Here is an 18,838-nt window from a genome sequence, read left to right on the forward strand (position 1 = left end):
CCATCGAGCCCAGCCTCCAACAGTGGTCAGTTGGGGTCACATGTACCTAGTAGATTCCAAAAAGTACATCTATTTCCCATAATTACTGGGGATGAGCAATGGCTTTCCCAAGTCTATACCTTGGGATCCTGCTCAGTCCTTGTGGTCCGGATTTGCCACTGTCAAAGACAAGTTGTTGGGCTTGATAACAGGGCTGTAGTGAGTTATGTGCAGGCTGTGCGGCCACAGAGGGCACAGGGGAGAGGGGGACACCAAACTTGTGTGATAATCATTACCTCCCCTGCTTGGCCACAACATAGTGGATGGGGCTGAAGCATGAGGGCGTTTCTGACTTGGCATGGTCCTGTTGATAGACCTTGGTCTGACCCAATGTGGCACTTCTGCTATTTTCTTATCCCCTCCCCATGACCCACACACCCACACTTCATGTCCAGCTGCATCCCCAGAACTAATGAAACTAAGGGGCAAGAACGCAGTCCATTTCATAAATCATAACATTTTGAGGGAAAACAACACTGAATCCACTGGATCTGTTGCTAAACTTGAAAAAATTCAAGGCTAGGATATTCTTATGTCCATGGCATTTAATCACCAACCTTACAAGACCATGAAATAAAGGGGCCCCCAGAAATTAGAGGAATATGAACAAAAAGGTAAGTTTTGTTCTGGGGAAGAGACAGAAAATTGGCTTAGTATTTTGAAACAAATCTGGATGCCTTCGCTAACTCCAGATTTTTCACATCAGTTTTCTCCTTCATGTGCAAGAGATGTTTAACAAAAGTCATTAGCTGCAGTTTGTGTCTATCACACAAGTGACTCTAGATACAAGTTACTAGTTACTTAAGCCAAAAACTAATTACAGCTGCAGTTAAGCTTGGCTCAGTACATCAGAATCCCTTTGCCTGCAGGTAAAGAGAGTGCTGAATGGTACAGCAAGTTTATTCACACCCATAAATACAAGTTTTCTTCAAGATGGAGCTTGTGGAAAAGAAAATTATGATATTTTCTGCTCTAACTTGCTCCGTGAAGAGAACCAGCAACCAGCCAGAAAGCATTCAGCATACTACATAGGTTTTTATTTCTAATCCTAGCTATTCTGTTTAGGAATTATGATGCTGTAAATTTATTTCCCTTTTCTTTAACCTTCTGTCCCTTGTTACTTTTTCTTCTTCTCCGGTCTTGTATTGTTATTCTCCCTCTCCCAGTTTTAACTGGTGGGATTGTAAATCGCTTAAATGATTTGCTGTATATCAAATAAATGTGAACTATGAACTAAGAAAATGCTTTGTTGAACAGGAATGTGATTATATGGTTTGACGAATTCTAGTGAAAGCATTCTGGCCACATAAACTGTTCTGAGTTTAGAGGCAAAGTCTGGTTAAAGAATGAACTGGGATGGTTTCTGGGGCTAAAAGTGGGGGAACAACCCACTGTATAGTGCTTTTCGCTGACCTGGGTTAACCTTGATAGGCTGAACTAATCATCCAAGTCTTTCCACTGCATTTCATGACTTCTCTTATTGAAAGATCCTGGACCTAGAGAGTGCTGTGGTGTGGGGATTTATGAAGACAGAAATGGGGTTTCAGAAGCAGGAGAGTATCTGCATGGGGTCACTGGGGCCTGGGCCCCCATAGATTTGGCCCTGGACCCCCCTGCCGATGACCCTCTCCACCCCCCTCCCGTCGCCAACCTGCTGTCGCCTATCTTTGCTGGCGGGGAACCCCCAACCCCCGCCAGCCGAGGTCCTCTCTTCCGTTGCAGCAAAGCTTCCTGTTATGAGTCTGACGTCCTGCATGTACAACGTGCAGGATGTCAGACTCAGAATTTGAAACTGAAGGAAGCTTTGCTGCAACGGAAGAGAGGTCCTCAGCTGGCGGGGGTTGGGGTCTCCCGCCAGCAAAGGTAGGCGACAGTGGTGGGGAAGGGTTGGCAGCAGGAGGGGGGGTGGAGAGGGTTGTTGGCACCGGGGGGGTCCGGCAATGACGGGAGGGGGTCGGCAGCGCCAGGGGGGGCTAAAATGTGCCCCTCACTCTGGCTCTGGCCCCCCCTCCCGCCAAAGTCCAGATATGCCTCTGTTCAGAAGGCTGTCCTTCTAGGGAGGTGGTAATTGGGACAACAGCCACAGATTCCGCCAGGTTAACGCAGTAGCCCTTACAGTCACCTAAATAGGTGGCAGTAAGGGCTCCTCCCCCCCCTCCAGAAATGGCCACACGCCAATCCCTGTGATTAGTGCACTGTTATTTCTTTTTTTAAGCAAAAACATGTACCTTTTACCTGCTGTGGTAAAAGGGGGCCTCGGCACATGGCAAATCCTTGCACTGATGCCACCTCAGGTCCCCTTTTACCCCAGCTTGGTAAAAGGGGGCCCTAAATGAGGTTAATATGAAAACAGCAAATTAAAACCTAATAATAGGACTACCATGAAACAGTATCAAAAATAAACACATTTAACAGCACTTAAATTCTAACAGATATAATACGATTTCAGCATAATATTAATGAAACATCTGATAAGCAGAACATTTAAATAACATAGATATGATGCTAATGCTTTTCTACCGACACAGTATACCATGTAGCTGAGTGCAGATATACAGATGGGGACAAGATGGGTGGTACAGAGTCAGTTGGGATAAATAGATGGGTGGATAAACTAAAGGCAAGTTCTTTGTACAGTTAAAGATATAAGTTACAGTGAGGGGCATAACCGAATGCGAACGCCCATCTCCATGGGCGTCTATCTCCGTGGACGGGTCCGTGAAGGGGCGGGCCAGACCGTATTTTCGAAAAAGATGGGCGTCCATATTTTGTTTTGATAATATGGTTTGTGCCGGGCAAATGCATAGGATTTGGGCGGATTTGAGCTGGGCGGTATCGGTTTTCAGCGATAATGGAAACAGAATGGGGCCCAGCTCAAAAACGAACAAATCCTAGGCATTTGGTCGTGGGAGGGGCCAGGATTCATATTGCACTGGTCCCCCTCACATGCCAGGACACCAACGGGGCACCCTAGGGGGCACTTGTAACAATTAAAAAAAATTTAAATACCTCCCAAGTCCATAGCTCCCTTACCTTGGGTGCTAAGCCCCCCAAATCCCCCCCCCAAACCCACTCCCCAGAACTCTACACCATTACCATAGCACTTATGGATGAAGGGGGGCACCTAGATGTGGTTACAGTGGGTTTTGGGGGCGGTTTGGAGCGCTCCCATTTACCAGCACAAGTGTAACAGGTAGGAGGGGGATGCACCTGGGTCCACCTGCCTGAAGTCCACTGCACCCATTAACAACTGCTCCAGGGACCTGCATACTGCTGTGATGGAGCTGGGTATGATATTTGAGGCTGGCATACAGGCTGGCAAAAAAAGTGTTTAAAGTTCTTTTTTTTTGGTGGGAGGGGGTTAGTGCCCACTGGGGGAGTCAAGGGAGGTCATCCCCGATTCCTTCCGGTGGTCATCTGGGCAGTTGGGGCACTTTTTGGGGACTTGTTCATGAAAAAAAAGGTCCAGACAAAGTGACCCAAATTCTGGCTTCTGGTGCCCTTCTTTTTTCAATTATCGGCCGAGCGCGCCCATCTCTCCTTGGCCGATAAACACGCCCCAGTCCCGCCTTCACCATGCCTCCGACACGCCCCCGTCAGCTTTGTCCGTTCTCGCAACAGACTGCAGTTGGAGACACCCAAAATCGGCTTTCGATTATACCGATTTGGGCGCCCATCTCCCGATTTGGGTCGAAATATGGGCGTGTTTCTCTTTTGAAAATAAGCCTGAGTGTGTGTCAGTCACCTTATGTATTAAAGGCTTGAGAGAAGAGCCAGGCTTTCACCTGCTTCCTGAAGTACAGGTAGTCTCGAGTTAGACGTAGCCCCTCTGCGAGTAAATTCCAGAGTGTGGGGACTACTCTTGAGAAGGCTCGCTGGTGGGTACCGCATCGTATAATTTCTTTGATGAAGAGATAGTGATACTCCTCCTCTGTCACCCCCTCCATAATCCCCTTAGTGGATATATAGGTAGTCAATTGCACAGACTAAAAAAAAACATATTTATGAGGCCTATAAATGATTGTTTTACAGTGCTGTTAAATGTGTATATTTCTGATACTGTATCATGTTAGTCCTATTATTAAGATTCAATTGCCATCTCCAAGTTTACTGTATTGATTATATTTATTTTTGGTCACTTTATCATTGTTATGCTGTTAACAAAAATGTATGTTTTGTTAACCACATAACTGTTGTACACCGGCTTGGGTGAATCATTCCATAACATAAAGGCAGTCAATAAATCCCAATAATGAAATAAATGAATCAAAGGTAAAAGCACACTTTTTTTTCAGTGAAAGTCCTAGAACCAAAACATCATTATATTGGGGTCAATGGATTTAGACTACGCATTAAAAAGCATTTCTTCATGGAAGGGGGTGATGGATGCATGGAATAACCTTCAAGTAGAAGCGATGGAGACTAGAAGAGAACAGAACTCATGAAAGCCTTGGATGAGAACTTTGGATCCCTAGAAAGGAGTGAATGATAAGGTAGAGAGATCAACCTGGGCTTAAAGCAATTAAGAGGACACACCTGGTTGCAAAGTACCTGAGCACCTTAACATGCATACCATCTGGCTAATTTACAAAGGAAAAGTGGCAGTGTTCTCTCTCTTTAAACATTGGTTAGTGTAAATTATGTGTTGCAGGTTCCCACCTACTGGCCACCTCCTATTGGTACAGGTAAAAGAACACAGGTAACATAGGGTAGTGAGGACAGATAAAGACCTGATTTACTATGTTACACGTTACCTGTGCTCTTCTACCTATACACCTGTAACACATAATTTACACTAACCAATGTTTAAAGAGAGAACACTGGCACTTTTCCTTTGTAAATTAGTCAGACAGTAAATTAACCAGGTAGTGTTTACAATGCTATGTCCAAAAGGATGTCTTATTCCCCAGGCGTAAGCACATTTCTTAGGAATGCCTCTTTTAAACCTGATTAAAACTACACACGCTATAGATACATATCTATAGCTAGGCAGAGGAAGACAATTTTCAGACAGCCAAATTTCCTAGGCAAATAAGTATTTACCTGGACAAACTGCTTTGGATTGGGATTCTGGATTTAATTAAACTTGAACTCAAATAAAGTTATGGTGACTTGCAAAAGTCTTCACAACCTTATACCTTTTTCACATTCCGCTGTCTACAAAATAGAATTCAAAATGCATTAAAGGAGAAGTTTGGTTCACTCGGTGGCGGCCCGCATGCAGGCCATTAGGGCCGAAACACGAGTCGTGTCTGGTCTCCCACACTGTTTTAGAAGAACTTTTAAATAAAGGCTTTTTTTGGACACCATCTGCGTGAGGTTCCTTTTCTTTGCTCTACTGTTCCAAGCTTAATGAATTTAATAATGCACCAAACATAGTGAAGGTGATAAAAAAGTAGAAGTTAGATGATGTTCAAAACATACTAAATATTTTATTTATTACATTTGTACCCTGTGCTTTCCCACTCATGGCAGGCTCAATGCAGCAATGGAGGGTTAAGTGACTTGCCCAGAGTCACAAGAAGCTGCCTCTGCCGGAAGTGGGAATTGAACTCAGTTCCTCAGGACCAAAGTCCACCACCCTAACCACTAGGCCACTCCTCCACTCAAATATTAATTGAAACATCCAATGACTCGACACAAGTTTTAAGGATTTGTATGTACATTTTTTAAACTATTTGTATTTGTTTTTAGATTTCATCTGTATGTTAGGATAGCGGTACATATGTACTCGCTTTGTAATGTACATCACATCTCTCTATGTTTTTTAACTGTCACTTTTAGCTATCTGGTATTTCTTGTTGACCACGCATGTTACGTCTGTGTTCACCTCGCCCTCTGGTGGCCAGAACTGGTGGCTGCTGTGGACCGTCACCCGTTCCAGATTTCAGTCAAGTCCGGTCCGGATCTTCCGGGCTGCCAGACTTGCTTGCTTGGATTGAACCTACACAGCACCCGTAGTTTCCTGGTGATTGTTGCAGCTGAGCTCCAGATGCTGCTGGGCTTATTAGCCATTCTGAAACCTTGCTGCTTGGCCTTTGCATTGCGTCTAAGGCCCTGGTATATTGGTGCTTTTGCACTTCAGCCTGAGTTTGTTTCCTTGCTCTTGTTCTTGCCTGAAGCCTTGCCTGTTCTAGTTAGTCTATGTTTAGTTTAGGGTATTGCTTGTTTACTATATTGCTTGTTTCCCAGTCCTGTGTCTTGTTTGTGTGTCTTTGTCTAGTTCTGGGTTTATCTGTGTTTGTTCCCTGCTTCAGTGGTTGCTCGCAGCTTTCAGTCCTGCCCTTTAGCCTATCCTTTCCCTGCCTTGCTGTCCCTGTGCTGCCTAGCTGTTAGCCAGTCCTGCCCTGTCCAGTAAGTCCTGCCAGCCACCTGAAGCCTTGAGCTCAACTCTTAGTGGAAAGTGGCCAAGTGCAGGTGAAGCCTAGCTGTTTGTCAGAGATCTGCCCTGTCTCTAGCGTGGGGTGGTTTTGCCTGCCACTGCCGCTCCTCGGCAGTGGCCCAAGGGCTCACAAACCCAGTTTCCAGTTTTGAAAACGTGACAACATAATAATTATTATTGTTTTTAGACTCTGAAGCAGGCCATTGAGGCCGAAATATGACATATCGAGTCATTGGATGTTTCAATAAATATTTTGCATATTTTGAACATCATCTACCTTTTACTTTTTTGTCACCTTCACTGTGTTTGGCGTGTCTTTGCGACTGTGAGCGCTCTGGTTCTTCTGTTCACACAGTGAATTTAATAAGGAATGACTGATCTTGAATGAATTTTAATAGGTCTTTCCTATCTTGGGAACCCTTTTTACTAGAGGGTTGCCGTGCGGCAAGTCTGTTGCTGTGCGGCAACCCATTAGTAAAAGGGCTCTCAAGATAGGAACCGTCGGCCCAATGCGAGAGCCAGTGGTAGTTCCACCCCTAGCGTGTGCCATTTCCAGTGTTAGCAGAAATATTGAAAAAATATTTCCGCGGGGGTCTACTCGGCAGTAATCGGGCAGCGTCATGTGCTGCTTACCTCTGAGTTAGCGCTGGAGCTTTTACTGCTCCCCCCTGAAATGGCCATGTGGCGAGTGTGAACTTACCACACTTCATTTTTGACTATTTTCACCCACTGTGGTAAAAGGAGCCTTAGTGCGTGGCAAAAATGGCTGCCACCGCTAGCACAGAGCACCTTTTACCACAGCTTAGTAAAAGGGCCCCTTGATATGAAATTTGTAAACAATAAGCATTAATTGAGAGGTGCCAGATTGCAAATCTCGTGTTCCACTAGTATTTCAGAACAGGATCTGCAGATGTACAGCATGTTCTTAAATAAGATCGAGAAATAGAGGTTTATGTTCTGGTTACGTACGGAGGGGTGCACCTATTTTTATACCCATAAAGGTCAAAAATATAAAGCAGGTTAACAAGGCAACATAAACATGCGTGTACCAGTACACCACTCCGACATTAGTTGGATAGTGCCAAGGTGGTTGACCCGATATTCAGCAAAACTCTCCAATTAAGTGCTGCTGAATATCAGACCAGGAGCCAGTCAGCATAGGATAATCGGATAGAAGCCACTCCTACCCAGCTAAGGGGGGAAGTTATCAATGTGGGCTACCCTTAAGATGTTTCTTAAAAATCCCAAGTCATGCTATTTTAGCACAGGCTCCCATTTTATGCCATGAGATCCTAGGCTAGAATAGCACAACATACAGTAAAAACAACCTATCCTACTGGTAACCCACATTGAATACTAACTCCTTTCTTTTTCATATTTCCCTTAAGGTAGGGGGGGGGGGGGGTAATGGGAGAGAATATTTCTAGAAACCCAAGGATTGGTTTTCCAATTGAGTACTACATCAAGATCTGTTTCATTTAACTTTCAATCAAACTATACAACATTCAGAAAAAAATGCAATTGGGGCATGATTTCAAAAGAAAGATATTACCAACCCTTGCCCCACATCCTGCCCTCAACAGATCTCTGAAACTCATTGCTGCTGCTGCTTTTTTCAAGCCTGAGATTTCCCGTATCTCTCAGATTCTTGGACATTTTAAGAAAATCCTGGAGTCTCTAAATAAAACCTTGAGAGTATTTAATGTAGGTGCCTATAACACAAAGTGTTCTAAATTGGATAAGATTCTAGTTGTGCTCTTATGATAACTAGGGTAGGATTAACCCTATAGTAGACTATGAATTAAAAAACTACGTTGGGACCCCCATATTAGTATTAATATATTTTACATCTCCTAGTGGGGCTTTATATGGTTCTGTCTGCAGAGGAAAAGCGACAGAGGAGGAAGTAGCTCCCCATGCAAACTCGAGGATGATATACTAGGGGTGGGATAATAGATATACCTCTGCAGGCAGTAGCTGTGACTCCCCCTCCCAAAATCGCAATTCTGCTTTCTGTCAGCTGCTGACTTACCAGAGCAAAAATATGCCTTGAGAACCAATGAATTAGCATATCTCATAAGGCCCTTCCTAAATATTTTGTCCTATAGGCACATGCCTATGCTTTAATCCTGCCCTGTAGATAACTCTTTCAACCTGCTGCTGTATACATAAAGATGAAATTCATAATCACAGGGAGGCAGGGAGGCAGGCACCTTTGGGGTGGGGTTTGCTGCACAGACCGTGATCTGGGATCTGGAAGGAAAATTTCCCAGTTCTGCAGGTTGTCTAATAGTAGACAGAGCTGGAGCAGAGATGGCCGTCAAAGATGTGCTTTGAAGTACATGCACATAGCGCAAACCATAGCCCCGGGCAAGAGAGTACACACCCTGGAGTAGCCAGCCATTAATCAGCTGCCATATGGAACTGGAGCCACTGCTGCTTCAGTCAGTCTTGGCCCATTGTTCACTTCCACAGGACCATCCTTCTGGGTTCATCAGACCATGTGGACCCAGCCAATGGCATTCCTGGGGGGGAGGGGCGGTGGGTGCGGTCCACCCCAGGTGCAAGCTGCTGGGTGGGTGCCACGTGCCTGTCGGCGCCGCTCGTTCCGTGCTCCCTCTGCCCCGGAACAGGTTACTTCCTGTTCCGGGGCAGAGGGAGCATGGAACGAGCAAAGCCGACAGGCGCGCGGCACCCCCCCCCCCAGGAGGTAAAAATGCACCTGGGGGGGTTGTTTCGCTGGGAGGGGGAGGTGTCGTTTCGCTGTGGGGGGGGGGGGCACTGCACCCAGGGGGGGGGCACATTGGCAATCCACCCCGGGTGTCAGCCGCCCTAGGAACGCCACTGGACCCAGCTCCAGCTGCTGACATTGTAGAGCAATCCACATGTTCTCTGCTGCAGCCTCCCTAAATTTAGCTATCATGCGCTTTGCACACTGTCATCATATTGTCTTTTACTGCTATAAAATGTAGTGGACTAACTCAACAAGACTGATCTTTGGTAGATCTAAATTCAAATCAGCCAAGCCTCTTCGTGAAAAACTACACTGGCTTTCCATTAAAGAATGAGTTGCCTTTAAGATCTGCACCTTAATTCACAGGATAATTTACAGGGAAGTTCCAGAATATATGCTTGAATTGGTTGACTTACCACCTAGAAATAGATCCAGTCTCTCACGATCCTACTTGAATCTGCACTAGCCAGACTGTAATGGCCTTAAGTACAAATCTATTTATGCCTCCAACTTCACATATAAAGGCGCACAACTGTGGAATGCTCTACCCGCTCTACCCAAATTAGTCAAATGTACCCAGATCTACTTACAATTCAGAAAATTATTGAAGACAGTAATGTTCAAAAAGGCTTATTCTCCAGACTCATCTAAATTCAAATTAACTTCTAGTATAACGAAGATTCAAAAACACTATATATCTTTTTATCTTTACATATTGTTGTTTCAAATGTTGTTTACTATCTTACTTTTAAACTGTATAATTGTACTTCATGCACTGTAGCCTTTTCTACAGATTGTGTAAGCCACATTTGAGCCTGCAATTGGTGGGAAAATGTGGGATATAAATGTATTAAATAAATAAATAAATAAATAAGCATCTTCACTGCTCTATTGCATACAGATATTTGTAGTTATGATTTACCTATTGCATTCCCTAAGACAAGCAAGACTGCAAGCCCTTGCAACTAGTACAGTAAAACCAAGACCAGATCAGCCTGGCCTAAAATCTGTAACCACTTGGGAATCGTATTGGACCAGATCCTTAAATGTGGCTCTATGCCTCTTCTACTGAGAACCAAACTGTTGTGGTCAGCCTAAATACAATATAGGTAATTATATTCCACAATTACCACAATTAGCCGAGATTGGGTGGCAGAGCCGGTGGTTGGGAGGCGGGACTAGTGGTTGGGAGGCGGGGCTAGTGCTGGGCCGACTTCTACGGTCTGTGCCCTGAAAATGGCAGAAACAAATCAAGGTCAGGTATACACAAAAAGTAGCACATATGAGTTTATCTTGTTGGGCAGACTGGATGGACCGTGCAGGTCTTTTTCTGATGTCATCTACTATGTTACTATTACTATGTTACCACTGATCAGATTTGCATGCCACACACTGCGTGTGTGACCCCCTAAGCCACAAGTCACATTTACCCTTGGATTTAGGTTTTCATGGATGAAGTCTTGTAGTGTTCAGTACATGTGGCATAACCCACCCCACATTCCAGGAACAGCCAAGTTCTTGCTCATAAGTCTCTTACAGGCTTCCTCCTGCCAGGTGTTGGGTCCCTGATGACACTGTGTTCCTGGGCCCCATGCTCTTTTATATTTTATAGAAAGCTCCACAGCATTTTCTCATCTGCTTTTCTTGGCAATGGGGAGTTCTTGCCCCTGTTATTATCAGCACTAAAGCAGATAATAACAGGTTATATGAGTACTAAGGTGGACGAAAGCAAGGCAAGCGTCTATTGGCAAAGACATCTGTGTGCAGAAACTCTATTCTCTGAAGCTTACGGGATCCCTCCCTCCCAGCTGTTCTCTCTCCCCTACAGGCCAGGATTATGTGCTCATCCATTTCCCACAGGTGTTGGGCAGAATATTAATTAAAGTCAATAAGCAGGAGAGGGAATCGGGATGAATGGGTGGAAACACCTGTGCACAGGTATGAGGTGCTTCTATTCACCTGCATCCACTGCCAAGCCTATAAGCACAACAGAGCCTCAAACCTTCGGACCCTGCTGCTTTTCAGTGTTTGGGCAGTGTGGGGAGTACCAGGAATCATCCCCTCTTTTGTACACACCCTCTGCCTAAGACATTCATGGCACTTTGGGTTGAATTCTGAAAAGTGACCACAACAGACCTGAAACACGGTTAATCCTTCCACTTCCTTTCTCCAGGGATCCTGTGCAGCCACTCGTACAGATGGAGGCTTCAAAACAGCAATTTGTCTCTCTCAAGGCTCAATTGCTTCCTCTTCTGATTTTGTTCCTAAGCCTCCTTGTTTTTCTTGCTATATAATTTTTTTTTCACACACTTCCTTTTTTTTTTCTGGAATAATTCCAAGCTTGTTGTTCCTTCTGCATCCATACTCTACCTGCACCAGGGTACTGTTCCAATTTATTTTGGTGCAAGACTTTTGGTGTGATTATGTCAAAGAAGCTTCTTAGAACCTGGAGACTCTTATATCGCTTCAGAAATGAGATCAAAATCCAAACAAAACAATAATATTTTAATCATGCTGAGGTTTATTTATTCAAATACTCAATTTTCTTAAAATTCTGCAGTTAAACGTCTGTATTTGACCAAACATTTGATCATGTTACACCTATAATAAAGACCCATTACTTTTCAGATTCAGTTTAAAATTTTGATCATTGTTTACCATACATTCTACTATGGTGACCTTGGGTGTATCGCTAGCCTGTTTTTCCCTATTCTCTCTCTCTGGCTCACTCCGATCCATAAAGAACAATCTTCTAGTGTTTCCAATTTCATAAAAATCAGACTTAAAACAACACATCACACTGCCTTTTGCTATCTGATTCTCTCTCTTTGGAACTATATGCCTCTCAAGCTGAGACCAGAAAGCTCTTATGCTTGTTTGAAGGTAGGATTAAAAAGCTGTTTTTTTTAGATTAACCTTTGAACCCAATGTCCCCATGATGTACATTTCAAATATCCCCACTTTAACCACTGGTTGGCAGCACTTAGTCCTGGGACCTGGGCAACATATATTTATATACTCAAAAAATTATTTGATCACTTATCTTGAAAACACTGTAGCGGGGGGTTAGTGCCGAAACATATTTTGCCTTTGCTGTTTCAAGGCGTCCCCCTTATTTTGTACTGTGGTGCATTTGCATCCTGCTTATCAGTGGTTAACCACAGTACAAAATAAGGGAGAAACCTTGAAACAGCATAGGCGAAACACGTGTCGGCACTAACAGCCCCCGCTACAGTGTTTTCAAGATAAGTAATCCATCATTTTTTGAGTATATAAATATATTAAGTTACTTTTAGTAACTTTTATATATTATGATAAGGAAATAATAACATGACAAAACGTATATGAATTAATATACAGTATAAATCAAGAAAGAAGTCGGACTGATGACGAAATAAGGTGTTTCACCTCCTTTCACAACAGGGGTTTTCCCCCAGTGGAAGAGCACCTCTGATGGTCTGTTAAAGTACAACATATAATTGCCTAAATTATGCAGTGATAATAGTTTGTGTCGATTGAATCAGCAACTGCATAATTTAATATTTGATAGTGATGGCCCTTTATCTATGGAATATTCTAAATATTTACCTAACATTACATAGAACAAGAATCAGTCGTGTAGCCAGGAATTGTTAACAGGGGGTGCGTCTCCCTTGCCCCCCCTCCCCCGTATCCTTAAAATCACCTCCACTCCAGTCTTTGCCTGGTCAGATGCAGCGGTACTCACAGGCTACCTGCAGCCTACACTGGGACCTTTTCTTTGAACCGTTCCACCTTTCATAAAGAAGTTGTGTCAGAAGGGGTGAGACGGTTCAGAAAAAAAGTCCCGGTGCAGGCCACAGGCACCCTACGAGTGCAGCTGCCACTGCTGTCTGGGCAATGCCTGAAGCAGAGATGATTTTAAGGTACGGATGGGGGGGGGGGGGGTGTACGCAATACACTCACCTTCAGTAAATATGCCACTGACAGGCATATAAATGTTACTGCCTAGGTTGTAGAAATGCCAGGGGCTGTGTTGCAGCAGCCTCTTCCTTCTTGTAATTGTGGGAGATGGGGTCCCACTGGCAAGCAGTGCCAGCGCAGAGTTGAAGTCCCTGCATGCCCGTCTGAAGTGGAAATCATAGGTTTGTTTGCATAAACAAAAACAAACCTATGTGTATAGATGAATGGACCCTCCTCAATAGGCACCACCAGTAGGGCTCAAGGCACCTATAAATAACCCCTCCTCCAATACTGAACCTGTAGCAGTCAGCGATTTTGTTCAACTTTCTGTTGTCTGCCATGTTTTGTAAACATGTTGTGGTTAATTCTATAAACTGGCACTTCAATTTAGCAGCCTGATGCTATGCGCTTAGCGCCAATATTCCCATTACAGAATATTAGCATGTTAGCACTGCCACGCCCATATTAAGGTGTGTCCTCTTGCGCTATGTCAATGGGAGACGTTGAGGGACCCTTTTACTAAGGTGCGCTGAAAAATGGTCTGCGCTAGTGTAGGCACGTGTTTTGGGCGTGTGCGGATCTATTTTTCAGAGCGCCTGTAAAAAATGAGGCAAAATAAAAATTGACGTGTGTCCATTTTGGGTCTGAGACCTTACCACCAGCCATTGACTTAGCGGTAAGGTCTCATGAGTTAACTGTGCAGTAATCATCCACGCACATAGAATGACGATTACTGCCCGGTTTCTGCCGTGCGTCAGGAAATAAAAATTATTTTCCGGCGCGCGTAGCAGATGCGTGTCAAAAATGAAATTACCGCAAGGCCATGTGGTAGCTGGGTAGTAACTCAAAATCGATGCTCATGAGGTGCACGTAGGCGCCTATGCAGCTTAGTAAAAGGGCCCCTAAGTTGCATGCCTAGGTGCACCAAGAGGGGCATAATCGAAAGGGACATCGAAGTTTTGCTGAGGATGTCCTCGCAAAATGTCCCGGTGGAGGGGCGGGGAAACCACTATTATCGAAACAAGATGGACGTCCATTTTTGGAGGGCTCACATTTACCACCACAAGTGTAACAGGTAGGGGGGGGGGATGTGCCTGGGTCCGCCTGTCTGAAGTGCATTGCACCCACTAAAACTGTTACAGTTTAGTAGTTATTGTGAGCTTTTTTTGTGTTCGCCCCAAATTTGTAAAATCACTTTGACGTTAACCACTAAAGGCAGATAATCAAGTAAGCAAAGCCGATATTACATGAATGTTTGGGTTTCAATAGCTGGGCCTAAGGGATTGCATTATGTGGTGACTAGAGAACCCCTCCCCCAGCCATTGTCTTCTCAATACCCCCAACCAGCATAAGGAGCAGAGACTGGACTGGGGACAGGCCCAGTTCTGCTGGCACTAAGCCATCCTGCTGGCCCTGCCTGTTTGCCTAATTGTTTAAACTTACACTGGAAGCAGTGGCGTACCAAGGGGGGGAGGCGGTGAGGGCGGTCCGCCCCGGGTGCATGCCGCTGGGGGGGTGCCGCGCGCCTGTCGGCTCTTCGTTTTCATGCTTCCTTTGCCCCGGAACAGGTTACTTCCTGTTCCGGGACAGAGGGAGCATGAAAACGAAGAGCCGGCAGGCGGGCAGCACCCCCCCCTCCCAGCGGCGTGCACCCGGGGGGTTCTTTCGCCGGGGGGGGCGTCGCGCTGTTCCGGGAGGGGGGGCGCTGCACCCGGGGGGCGGAGCGCATTGGCGATCCGCCCCGGGTGTCAGCCCCCCTAGGAACGCCACTGACTGGAAGTAATTTTTTAACCAGGTGATCTATTTTGTAAAGTTTTTTTCCGACATGGGTAGACTTAGGGTGCTTGCTGAATAGCTGCGAGCCCCACTCAGATGCAAGAGTAATAGTAATTATTATACATAAAAAGCTTTTAAGGTGTGGGACATAGTGATAATGACTTCTATTCTGCTAAAAAATCACATTTTTTTTAGCTTTCTCCTCAAGGCTGCCCACACATATACTGCCAATCATTTTGGTATGGAAAAATAAGCGAGGTTGCTTTCTGTTTGGGGATTGTCCCTGCGAGACTCTGTTGCAGTTTATACTCATAATTGGCACTGATTTGCCACCTGGGGTGAAGCATATTTTTAAATATCCACCACATAAATAGTTCCTTTGTGCAAAAGGCAAACACCTTCCATCAGTTTGGAGCAGGCACTATTCCATACGATCTGTAAATGACTTGAATGCTAAGTGGTTCCTGCCTGACACTTACGGGAGTCAGCAGGCTTTGGGAAGGGAAAATTACCAGACAACTATATGACAAATTCTATACAAGTCATCTCTAATTGCTTTGTCCTAAATATTAAGAGCAGAACAGCAGGGAATCGGAGCTCATGGTCTGCCAGCAAAGCTTAGAGTCAAGCAGCAGTGCAGTTTTATGAACAGCACAAAATGAAGTTCCTCCACTGTCCACAAGTTCAACCACTTGAAAAGCGCTGGAACAATAACTTTTCCAATGGCACAGTTCTCAGGATCTTTTTTGTCACACTTTTCTGTGCCTTCTTGCTAGGGATGTCATTCACGTTTCTTAGCATACCTTTAAGGGGGCATTTTACTAAGATGTACTAAGAAATGGGCTTATCATGTTTTAATGTCGACTTTTCCCATGCACTAAGCCTATTTCTAATGTGTCCCTAAAATGGGGCTTTATTCTGTTTTATTTTTGCAAGTCCTGCACTAATTTTTTCCATTAGCATGTGAGATCTACAAAAAATATTGTGTTAAGCCTGCATTGTCCAATTATTCTGCACTAACTGGATAACACTTCCACTGAAAGGCAAAGTACTGCAAAAAAACTTTACTGCATTTTGTACTAAGCTTTTTCTCACGTGCTACGTGTGTGAACATAAAATTGATTTAACATTCATTAACCTATGAATTAATGCATGTACATCCCATTTCCATGCACTGAAAAGGTATAGTATGTGTGTGTGTTTATTTTTTATGAAACCAAATTGGAATGAAAAGGACACTGAAAATTTTCCAAAATTTTCAAAAACGAATATTTTTTGGTCTGTGTCCATCCCTACTTCTTGCCCTGGAAAATGTGGTTTATATAATGTTTACAAGGTCATTTTCTAAAAACTTCATTCTATGATGTCAATTTATTCAGGGTGTCTTTTGCCCCAGAGACACATGGGAGGTAACGTGGTGAACAGAAAAGGCCGTTCTCCATCTATGATGAGGCGGACACAAAGGTTGCAGAAGTGAAGCCAAATTCTAGAGAAACATGACTGGAGTCTAAAATAAACCCTCGGATCTTTTCATGAAAGCTGCAAGGGAGTCCTGCTGGTGATGTTGGGTGTCTCCCAGCAATTATTATCCCGCAAAACATAAAGACACAGAGGAACATTGTCCACACACATGTCAAAGGAACACAACAATCCCTTGAGTTCAATCTCTGAATTACTTTAGTTTGAGCAGTTATTTGTAATGTTATCAACTAGCTCCACCTTTTGAAAACAGGCTCACTCAGGCCTTGTCTTAGCTCCATTGCATGCATGAGCTGTTGCCTGCTTGAGGTAAAACCAGGCAGAGCCAGCTTGAGAGTAGGGCAAGCAGGATGGCAGCTGGAGTACTGCGCTGTAACAGTTGCCACCAGAAACCCTGAGTGCACATGAACTGGGATTTTCATATTCCCTGTCCCATCCCCCCTCCCCCCCACCACCACTATCAGTCTAACCTGCCCCTCTGTCCCAAGTGCATGCAAGCCTGGAGTGCTACACAGTTCCCAACTGACCCAAGGTATCCTCTCTGCCTTGGGTGGCTGCAGCTCCCCCTTTCTCTGGGGGGAATGTGGTTAGGTGAGGGCACTCCTACTCTTCTTGTCTAGGGTATCACCTAACCAAGAGCCTGCTCTGATAACAGGATGAAATTGACCTGTTCTGAAAAAGAAATAGAGCCAGTTGGTATTAGTTTGACAATTCTCTTGCAATTCATACCTCCAAAAACGTGGAAACACAGAAACAGAGAAAAATATAGGCAGATAAAGACCATAAGGGGCATAATCGAACGGAAACGTCTATCTCCATGGGCATTTATCTCCGAGAACGGGTCCGTGAAGGGGCGGACTGAACCGTATTTTCGAAAAACATGGACGTTTATCTTTTTTTGAGCTGGGCGTTTTTGTTTTTCAGCGATAATGGAAACCGAAAGCGCCCAGCTCAAAAACGAATAACTCCAAGACATTTATTCGTGGGAGGGGCCAGGATTCATAGTGCACTGGTCCCCCTCACATGGCAGGACACCAACCGGGCACCCTAGGGGGCACTTTTACAAAAAAAAAAAAGGTAAAACAGCTCCCAGGTGCATAGCACCCTTCCCTTGGGTGTTGAGCCCCCCAAATCCCCCTCAAAACCCGCTGGCCACAAGTCTACATCATTACTATAACCCTAAGGGGTGAAGGGGGGCACCTACATGTGGGTACAGTGGGTTTGGGGGGCGGTTTGGAGCGCTCCCATTTACCAGCACAAGTGTAACAGGTGGGGGGGGGATGGGCCTGGGTCCACCTGCCTGAAGTCCACTGCACCCCCTAATCACTGCTCCAGTGACCTGCATACTGCTGCCAGGGAGGTGGGTATGACATTTGAGGGTGAAAATAAACAGTTGTGAAACGGCATATTTTGTGGTGGGAGGGGGTTTGTGACCACTGAGGGAGTCAGGGGAGGTCATTCCCGATTCCCTCCAGTGTTCATCTGGTCATTTAGGGCACTTTTTGGGGCCATATTCGTGGAAAAACAGGGTCCAGGAAAAGTGCCCTAAATTCTCGCTAAAAACGCATATTTTTTCCCCTTATCGGCGAAAGGCGCCCATCTCTGATCACCCGATAACCACGCCCCAGTTCCGCCTTCACCACGCCTTCGACACGCCCATCAACTTTGTCCGCATCCGCGACGGAGTGCAGTTGAAAACGTCCAAATTCGGCTTTCGATTATACCGCTTTATTCGTTTTTGTGAGCTAAAAGTCTATCTCCTGATTTGGGTCACAATATAGGCGTTTTTCTATTTCGATTATAAGCAAGCATGTGTCCTATCCAGTCTGCACATCTATGCCATCTACTCTCCCTATCACTCCCTTAGAGATCCTATGCACTTGTCCCAAACTCTCTTGAATTCAGGTATTTAAATGTCTATCGTATCTCCCCACTCCTGTCTTTCTTCCAAAGTATATATTGAAATCTTTTTAATTAAGTCTGTCTCCATATGCTTTATGATGAAGACCACTGACCATTTTAGTAGACACCCTCTGGACCAACTCCATCCTGTTTATATCTTTTTGAAGATGCGGTCTCCAGAATCGTACACAATATTCTAAATGAGGTCTCATCAGAGTATTATAAACTGGCCATTCCTCTCCCTATGCATCCAAGCATCCTTCTAGCTTTCACCATTGCCTTTTCTACCTGTTTGATCACTTTAAGATGATCACGTATGTGTTATACAGGGGCATCATCATCTCTTTTTTTCTACTGGCCATTCTTCTCCCTATGCACCCAAGCATCCTTCTAGCTTTCACTGTTACCTTTTCTATCTGTTTGGTCACTTTAAGATTATCACATATGATCACACCCAAGTCCTGCTTCTCTTTCATGCACAAAAGTTCTTCACCCCTTAAACTGTACTGTTTCCTCGGGTTTTTGCAGCCCAAATGCATGATCCAGCCTTTTTTAGCATTAAACCTCAGCTGATAAATTTCAGA

The 18,838-nt window shown here is 44.7% G+C and overlaps 1 protein-coding gene across 1 annotated transcript in view; it reads right to left on the reverse strand.

Annotated features, from left to right (window-relative positions):
* LOC115473261 (heparan sulfate glucosamine 3-O-sulfotransferase 3A1-like) overlaps positions 1–18,838 on the reverse strand; it is a 154,447-nt gene that overhangs the window by 112,349 nt on the left and 23,260 nt on the right. The gene's annotated exons all lie outside the window — the stretch shown is intronic.

The sequence above is a fragment of the Microcaecilia unicolor genome, chromosome 6 (genome assembly GCF_901765095.1).
Source record: "Microcaecilia unicolor chromosome 6, aMicUni1.1, whole genome shotgun sequence".
Taxonomy (NCBI): domain Eukaryota; kingdom Metazoa; phylum Chordata; class Amphibia; order Gymnophiona; family Siphonopidae; genus Microcaecilia; species Microcaecilia unicolor.